Raw genomic sequence first — 9,260 nt, forward strand, 5'->3', positions numbered from 1 at the left:
CCTGAGTGTCCAGTATCTCCAGTGTGTTTGTGCTCGTAGATCTAGGTTCTTCACTTGGTGGAGTCTGGGAGTTGTAAAACTCCTTTATATTTTGCTCGAAGTGTACCTGCTCATAGAGACAAGGAAGAGATCAAGTGCATGGGCCCTGTTGGTGGTAAACATCAACAGAACCAAAAGTGTATTTGTTCTTCTCTAGCCTTAAGCATAGTGAGCAAGACAAAGTTGATGGATAATAAGATCATGAGTGTAGCATTTATAACATTTGTCAGATCAGATTGCTCAACCTAATGGAAAGATAATCTATCTATGCTTATGTGTTTTCTCTCTTTTTTCATATATATCTTCCAAAGATTGAGTGTGCAACACTTTAGGACAAAACATGTTGAATCCATTGGGTTGGTTAATCTAGAGTTGTAAATCATACATGTTTGTCTCTTTTATTCATGTGAACGCTAGAACCAAGGAGAAGCTTATAAAAGTGATAGTCAAGTACCTTAAGATGTTACCATACTTGAAGAGTGATGGTACAGTATCACCTTATGGAAGCTTTCCTTTCTTAGCGGTTGTGCATCGTGTTTGTAGCACCCTCCATGGATCATCTCTTGTGAGCTATGCCTTCCTTGTGTAAATTGTTAAACTTCATGTGCCTCTCTCTTTGTCTCCAATGTGAGTTTATCTCAGGGCTTCCCAGGTCGATATTGAAAGTTTTCCTGCAGGGGTTAGTCCAACAAAATATCCAATATCTACTATAGCATACTATCGGCTCAAAGATCAACCTAGACACCATGTCTAATTTGATTTAGGAGGGCATTTTAACCTAAGCACCATGCTTAATTTAAAACTCCTTGGAAGTAAGATCATCATTCCTAAACTAAGCAACAAGCTTAATTAAGAGATAAATGAAACTACTCCAAACCTAGACATATACTAAAGCAAATAAAGGTAGCATGAGAGCATTTATAGAGATCTACTCAAGTGGATATGAAGTAGTGTGATTAGTATTTAACAAATTGAGCATGTCTCAAAGGTAGGGACAACCAACATAGCAACATGGCAAAGGATTTTTTTTATGTAAAGTACTCCCCCAAGCTTGAATTTTGCAAAATTCAAGTTTGGATGATTTAATTCAATGTTGTATGATGATTGGTTGGACATACCTTGTGCTTGTCATTCATCCGATCTTCTTGCTCTAATCCTGAAAAGGTTAGTGACAAGAATACCCGAAGGAATTTTTTTACAATTATTCTTATATGCTCAATACACAAGGTAATGTTGTAAATAATTAAAAGCTCAAGTTACGATCTGATCAGTGCTTGTTTTAGGACACTAAGCTTGTCCTTGGGAAACCATCGATTTATGTCAGTGAAGTGGTTTCCCCTCCAACGCTGACCTATATCAAGATCAACTCAACGAGATCTACAATATTTAATATAGACATATGCATCGACAACCGCCCTTTTAAAGTTTTTATAGATAGAAAGGATGAGGGGGTTGGAGATCTCGAATGTGGTGATGTTGGAAAAACCAATGGATTTTGAAGATGTTGCATATGAGCATGGAGTAAATGAAGTGGCTATGAAATAAATTCCATGCTCATTAATGCTTAGAGTGAAATCCATGTGGTATGGTGAAAATGATAAGGTGGGTGTGGTATAAAAGGAAAAGAAAAAGGATACACGGACGACTTGGTTCGAAACTAGCACAGCTACCGTTCCCCGGCAACGGCGCTAGAAAGCTTGTTGGGTATTTTAAACGCAAACAGAAAAATCCTCAAGCGCACGGATACCGATGTAGCTTTCACCCGGGAGTATTCCAGAGTATCGATTTTCCACAGAGAACGTGAGTGTACTAATTAAGATCCAAGATCGCCCAAGGATAACTATATAATTATTTTTGGTGGGAAGAGAGGAAGTTTCTTGAGTGTTCTCTAGTTGATCTAAGAATCAAGAATTACTTCAAGATTATCTATATCGGGACATCAGAGCACTAACCACAGAAAGAGATGAGAAGGGGGCTAGGAAGGTCTGACTATGGTCCTACAAACACCGATCTGAACGAGGTGGAATACGTCGACCGTTAGAGCTGTCAGTACCCTAAGGCTACCACAACAATCCGTAGGATTGGGTGCAATTCCAGGTAATTGCAAGACTAAACACCATGTCTAATCTATTAATTACTACTCTAGCGTTATAAAGACTAGAGCACTTGATGCAAGCGGGAATCCAATAAATAACTTGAATGTAAATAAAAGTAATTAGAGAACTCAGGAATTATGAATTGAAGATCCTGGAGAACGATGAAGAACGAACCAGATGCTGCAAAAGTACAATGTTGAGGAAGATCCGATAGATCCGGCTCCTCCTCCGCTCTCCTCTTCTCTCTCCCTATTTTCTAGATTACAACTAGAACTAACTAGAACTAGAACTAGAGGAACTAGAACTAGAACTAGATGAACTAGAACTAGATCTAGATGAACTAGAGGTAGAACTAGAAGAACTAGAGGGATCATCTCTACTTGGATGAAGAATTGAAACCCTAGCTTTGATTCTGTAGAAGAGGTATGATCTCCAGGGGCCAGGGGGTCTAGTTTTATAGTCCCTTCAAGTGAATCTGGGCTGTCGGATCAAACCGACATTGATCGTGCGGTTTTCCTTGATCCTTTAGGTCGGTGGAGCATAATCCACGAAACGTGTCCTGATTGGGCACTGTAGCTGGGCGGGCGCCCAGGAGAGTTGGGCGGGCGCCCTGCCTTCGAGCCCGATTTCCTTCCCGTTCATTCCCGTGGCTTCTGGAGTCTTCTAGATGGTAGAAAATTGCGCAGCACGCTAATATCTCTATGTAAACCCGACGTGTGGGCCTTTCTTCTCTATTTCCTGATAACCCCCTGCAGAAATAGACAAACACCAAAACTCGTGGAATTCTGTCAGATAAAACCCTAAGTCTAGGTGTTGGTTGCATTTGGATCCTTTTCCATGATTAGTTGATGGTTAAATATGAGCATTAAGGACCGTCAACAACCTACACGAATATATATCTCATGCATGCATGCAGGACATGCCACCGTCCATTTGCATGCACTTGCATGCAAGGACATGGTGATTAGGCACCGTCCATTTGCATGCATCGTGCATACAAATTAGGCACCGACCATACGCTACAGTAGCATTTTTAATGGCACGCAGCTGAGCGCTTTGGCCTATAAAAAGCCAGCCTCAGGTGCTCACTCTCACCACCCGAGAAGCACGTTCACTCACTCGCTCACTCACTCTCACTTTGCGTATACTGTATACGGCCATACGCACAAGCTGAGCTCGACTGTCGTCGCAAGACGAGGTGAGCAGCTCATGAGCATCTCCTTGCTCTTCTCTGTCTTTCTGTAGTATTTTTCCTGTATTTTTTCCTTGTATTTGTCTCTACTGATTCACTGCCAAGAACTCCACGAATAGAACCATGACATACAGAAGAGCTCTAATGACCCCTGCTAATTTCTCTCTAACCATGCATGCGTGGGCCATAAGCATTAATTTCACCAAATAGTACATGCATGCATGCACTACCAGCCAAGCAAATGCCCACGTGAAACATCTATTCCTTAATCATTGTTAGTCTTTTTCGCATGATTAAATTTCGATCATTTTACAAATACCACATGCTAACTCTGATTTCAATAATTATTTTTCCTAAATTCATCCAAAATCATGATCTACCTCCCATATTAATTTCATGATTTTTAGAGCTTATTTGAATTATGTAATTATTTATCTGAGCTTGTTGTCTGTGTCGGTCATCGCGTATTTTAGCTGACGGAGTGAACGAGCCGGAAAACGAGAACGTTGGAGACGAGTACCGCGAGTTTGACACCGAGGACCTGGACTGTCAGCAGGAGTTTGCCGAGGACGCCGACGGAGGCAAGTCCAACCGATCCCCTTTGATGCATATTGATCCTATTTTTAAACACAACCCGTAGAAGCCGTTTTAAATATTGCATGTACGATATATGTACGAAGTATTTTTGCTGCTTAGTTAAAACCTGTTGAATAGCCATCCTTGAATTGATATTACCTGATAATTGTCTTGTTCGAACCTAGGAACAAATAATATGCTATGACAGAAATATTATTATTTAGTATGCTTAGGACTTGTTACTCATCCTGGATACTCATCGCTATATTTTTCCAAATATAATGATTTTAAAAGTAAAAGGTGTGAGTGGTGAAAATAAATTGTGGGTATGGTGAAAGGGTTAATGAACAAGTTATAGATGTGATTACTATGGAGATGGGGCGGATGAGATCTCTTTTGGGGATGCCCTGGTGTTGTGGCTTATACCTTACGGGTTAAGCGTGAAGATATCCGCCTTGTCTCGATTAAGGACTGAGTTGATGATTCATCTTGCCTAACTCATTTATCGTACAACCACTCGTCTTGCATGGGAAAGGCTTAGTCTAAATCTATCTAGTTATTATGGCAATCACCTGGAGGCAGGTGTGCAACGGGACACTAAGTGATGTATGTGAAATTGTGGAAATATATGAAAAGAGCTTTGTGAATTATTGTGGTATCATGAGATGTGGCCTTAGTGTTCCCGTGGTGAGCGCCAATACTTAGCTATAGAGGGTAATGACTTTGATGGATCTGTGCTTGCACGACGGTGTAAGTTATGGTATCCTACTTGTGGGAAAAGTGTACAACCTCTGCAGAGTGTAAATCTATCTAGATAGCCGTGTCCGTGGTCTCGGATGGGTTATGGTTTGGTTTCAACAACTAGATGGGTTCGGATGAGTGAAAACATGAGAGTGAGTGTGATTTTGGAAATAAATGGTTGACTGCCATTGTGTTGTGGGAACAAGGGTTCAACAACACTTAAAATTGTGATCAAACCCCCATTTTTAGAAATACTATCATATGTGCAAAAAGAGTTCTTTTACAACAGTATTTGTGAAATGAAACCTTGCATGTGTAAAAAGATAGCTTTATGCAAATAAAACTAAGCCTCATCCTTGATTTATCCATATGCATATATATTGTTATCCCCTTCCGCAGGGTAAGGTTGGATTTGCTGAGTACTTTGTACTCACCCTTGCTTTATTAAACAGAGGAAGATCCGGACTTTGATCCCGAAGTGGCGTTCGAGTAAGGTCGTGTCTGCACCCAACTAAGCATGTGGGATTGGGACTCGTCAGATGTTCGATTGTGATATCATTTGTTTCTGGGTCCTTTGGACCAATGTTGTATTTTGGTGTCTTATTATTATAGCGTGCCTTCCTTGTCCACGCTTTCCGAGACTACTGTGCTGAAACTTATCTGATGTAATAAATGTGTTACTAGCCTCCTGAGACTAGTATTGTATCACATTTAAGTTCCTGGTTTACCAGGGGCGCTTCAGGTGGTATCAGAGCCGTAGTTGGCTGTAGAACGCGACCTTAGGCTTTTCTGGACCAGTATTTTACTAAATAAACGTATTTTACAAAAGTTCTTACCCTCTTCCCTCAATTTGAAAAAAATATTTACTCTCATCTATGTCTCTCAGATGGCAGAAGGAGTTTGGACCAGCAGTTACTGTCTAAGTGTAGAAGGCTTTCCCAAGCTCTTGTATGCTACCATGCAGAAACTTGGAATCAAGGATGGTCCAGAATATGAAGGTAGAGAATATGAAGAGCATGAGACCGAGCGGTGTGAAGTTACCGTCTATATTGGGAAAAGTGAGGACTTCCCTAACATAGCCGAAGCTTGGAGTATGACTGCGACCAGATTTCGGTTTGCAGATACAGATCAAGCCGTCGTCCGCAAAGCCTTGAGGTACCTATGCTAGATCTACGAGAAGCCCATCACCCGTACACCCATGAGGTTCTTTCCACCTGACGAAAAAGACCGACCAGTTTGGAGGACCCGCATGGAGCTCTTGCAATGACGCTACTCACTTGAAGATGACCCAACTGTGGTATTCATGACCACATACCTACTTGCTCTAGATAAGCAATATGATGAGCAGGCCTCAGAGTTAAGGAAGTGCATCCATCGTGCGGAGGAAGCCAAGATCATAGTTAGAAAGCTCCATGTGCAGCTTGTAGAAGCTCAGGCCCAAGCAGCTGCAGCCGAGAGTCGTGAAACTGCCATTGCTGAAGTCTTGAAGGCAGCTGAAGACCGCCATGCTCAGGAGTTGAAGGATGCCTACCTTATCACCAGGATCAAAAGAAGGATGTTAGCAGTGGAAGACCAAAACCCCGTAATCCTAGAAGGAATCCCAATCATGTCCCTAAAAACCAAAAGAAAGATGGACATAGAAGGGCCATCAGCTCCCCCACCCACAGAAGCCTCTCATGAAGCTTTAGAGTTGGAGTCCACTAAGGAAGAAGGATTTCCCCTCCTCACCCAGCCGGCACCAAAAGAAGACAGTGACCCACCTCTTAGTCCAAAGGAAGAACCACAGATGTCAGAAGCATGATCCTCCTCAACACCAAGGGAATGAAGTTGTTCTGTCCGAAGAAGTTGAAGAATAGTAGCACCTAGTTCCTCCTTTTGTCTTGGGGAAGTGAAGTTTACTTAACTTTTGTTCAACCCCCAAAGTAGATGAACTGTATTGTAGTACGCTTATTTCCTCCATTACTATGTTGTAAACCGCCTGAAAGCCCTAGTTTGGTTTTGGATAATTGATGAAACCTATGTGTACTAACCTTTGTCATGAGTGAAATATAAAGATAGGTTGGTACACACTAGGTGATGGAGCTAGATGATGGTCATGGTGATGGAGGTGATCAAAAGATGATATTCAAGTGCTCCAACTTGGAAAAGAAGAATGAGAAAAACAAAATGGGCTCAAGGCAAAGGTATTTTTAATAGGGCCATTTTGTTTTGCCACTCAAGACACCTAGTGGTTGTGAGTGGATTTAGGATAGATAACCGTACTATAAAGAGGGGAAATCTTTAATTGCAATGGTTATCTAGTGCCACTGAATAGGTTTCTCATTTGCATTTACCTAGCGCTTAGTGACGTGGTGAGCTGCTTGAGAAAGCCTATAAAAATATTTGTGAAAGGCTAATTTAAATGTCCAATTTATTTTGGAACATTTTAGTGAAATTAGCTACTTTAAAAGGTGCTGAAAATTCATAGAATGTGAGCTGCTGTCCAGACGTAAAAGAACTGCAAGCTGCTGAAACAAACTGAAAGTTTTTGTAAGTAGCTGAATCAAGTTGGAAGCAGTTGCAATCAGTTAAAACTAGTGGACAGTTCAAACAGCAAGCGGGTGAATATTTTTGCAAGAAGCTGGAAGCAGTTGCGACCAGTTGCAACCAGTTGAAATCAGTGCACAGCTCAACAGCAAGCAAATGAGTGTGGTTGCAAGTAACTGGAGGCAGTCGCAACCAGTCAAATCCAGTGTGCAGCCCAACAGCAAGCAGGAGAAAGAGAGCTGAAAGCAGTTGCAGCTAGTTGGAACCAGTTGTAAGAATTTACAAACGTTGGCTGCTGTCTGTCTTGTTCGAAAGAAGGAAAGAGCAGAGACTTTGTTTGCATACGTTGCATGTGGTGGAGCTCTTGCCTTAATAAATGAAAGAGAGAAAGAGAAAAGTGATTTGCATGCATGCATGCAAGTGTGAACACACCTTAATAAAAGGAGGCAGCCATTGACCTTTGCTCTTCATAGAGTTGTCCACTCAAGTACAAGGAGGTACTAATTTGCTCTGTTGTGCAGCTCGTCCCATTTGAAGTGGAGAAGTGGCAGGAGTGCATGCGCATGGACTGCAGGGTTGCAGCTCTTTGCCACTTGCTCATTTAATTGATGGGACCCATTGCTGAGAAAATACAGAGAGCCACTCAATGCCTGTGCTGCTGCCCGTTGTGGAAAACGGTACTATTGTTTTGCCCGTTGGAGAGCTGGCTGGCCAAATAATTTAGGCCGAGTGCTCCACTTCCTGACCCTCTCTCTCGCGGATACAGAACGCTTCACTTCTTTCTTTCCAGAGAACAGAAAACTCGAGCTCCCCTCTCCCATCTCTCCCAAGTGCTAATCCTACGAGAGATTTTTGAGAGGCCTGCGTGATTGATCCAGTGAGCTCGTGAGCATCTCCTCCCTCTCCTCTCCCTCTCATAGCTTGGTGCTCATCTGAGAGAGGATTGAGGGTAACCCTAGGTGCATTTGAAACTGCATTTTCTTGTGGCACTAGGTGATTATTGTGATTGTGGATTTCTTATTACTCTTGGTGATTGCCGTCACCTAGACGGTTGTGGATTTGTTGATTGGTGAGGGGATTTGGTGATTGTGTCCGCCCCCAATCAAGGTGATATTTGTGAGGGGTTCTTGGGCTTATTCCCCGGCAGAGTGCCAAAAGTCACTCTAGTGAATTGCTCGTGTCATTGAGCTACCTCACTTGTGGGTAGGTTCTTGTGGCGCCCATTTGTTGGGCTAGGTTTGTGAAACACCTATTAGCCGCCGAACCACTAAGTGTTGGTCGACACAACGGGGACTAGCGTGCCGGCAAGCACGTGAACCTCGGGAGAAAAATATTGGTGTCAATATTATGATTGGTATTCTCCCGGTGAATATATTGATATACATTGTGATTGGTTCATCCTCTACACATCGGTATAATTATCACTCATCTCTTTACTTTCTTGTAAACTAGTTGTAACTAGTAGTACCTAGTTTTAGCTGGTTGTAACTAGTTGTAGAGAGTAGTGACTTAGCCGTTGTTTGTCCTTAGTGATCATAGTAACTAGAATTATTGAATAGGTGGCTTGCAACTTTTGTAGAGCTAGAGCAAAATTGCTTTACGCCTTTTGTTATACTAATCCTTTGCTCTAGTGTCTTGTAGAATTTTTAAATAGGCTATTCACCCCCCCTCTAGCCATATTAGGACCTTTCAAGTGGTATTGGAGCCGTGGTCACCGTTTAATCAAGGCTTAACAACCTTCGGTGTCAAAAGATGGCTCAAATTGTATTCAACCATGTGGGGGGCAAACCACCGTTCTTTGATGGTACATGCTATGATTATTGGAAGAGAAAAAATGAAGATGTATTTGGGTTCAATCAATGATCAAGTGTGGGATGTGACAGAAAATGATTTTGTGATTCTTGATCCCACCAATCTCACCAACCAAGATAAAGCAAACAAGCAATGCAATACTATGGCTCTCAACATTATATATAATGCAATTGATTCAAAAGTGTTTGAGCAAATCAAGGATTGTGATAGGGCAAGTGAAGTGTGGAAGAGATTGGAGGAAACATATGAGGGCACACCGGCGGTCAAGAGTGCAAAAT

Source organism: Sorghum bicolor, chromosome 1, assembly GCF_000003195.3.
Source record: "Sorghum bicolor cultivar BTx623 chromosome 1, Sorghum_bicolor_NCBIv3, whole genome shotgun sequence".
In the NCBI taxonomy this organism is placed as follows: Eukaryota; Viridiplantae; Streptophyta; class Magnoliopsida; order Poales; family Poaceae; genus Sorghum; species Sorghum bicolor.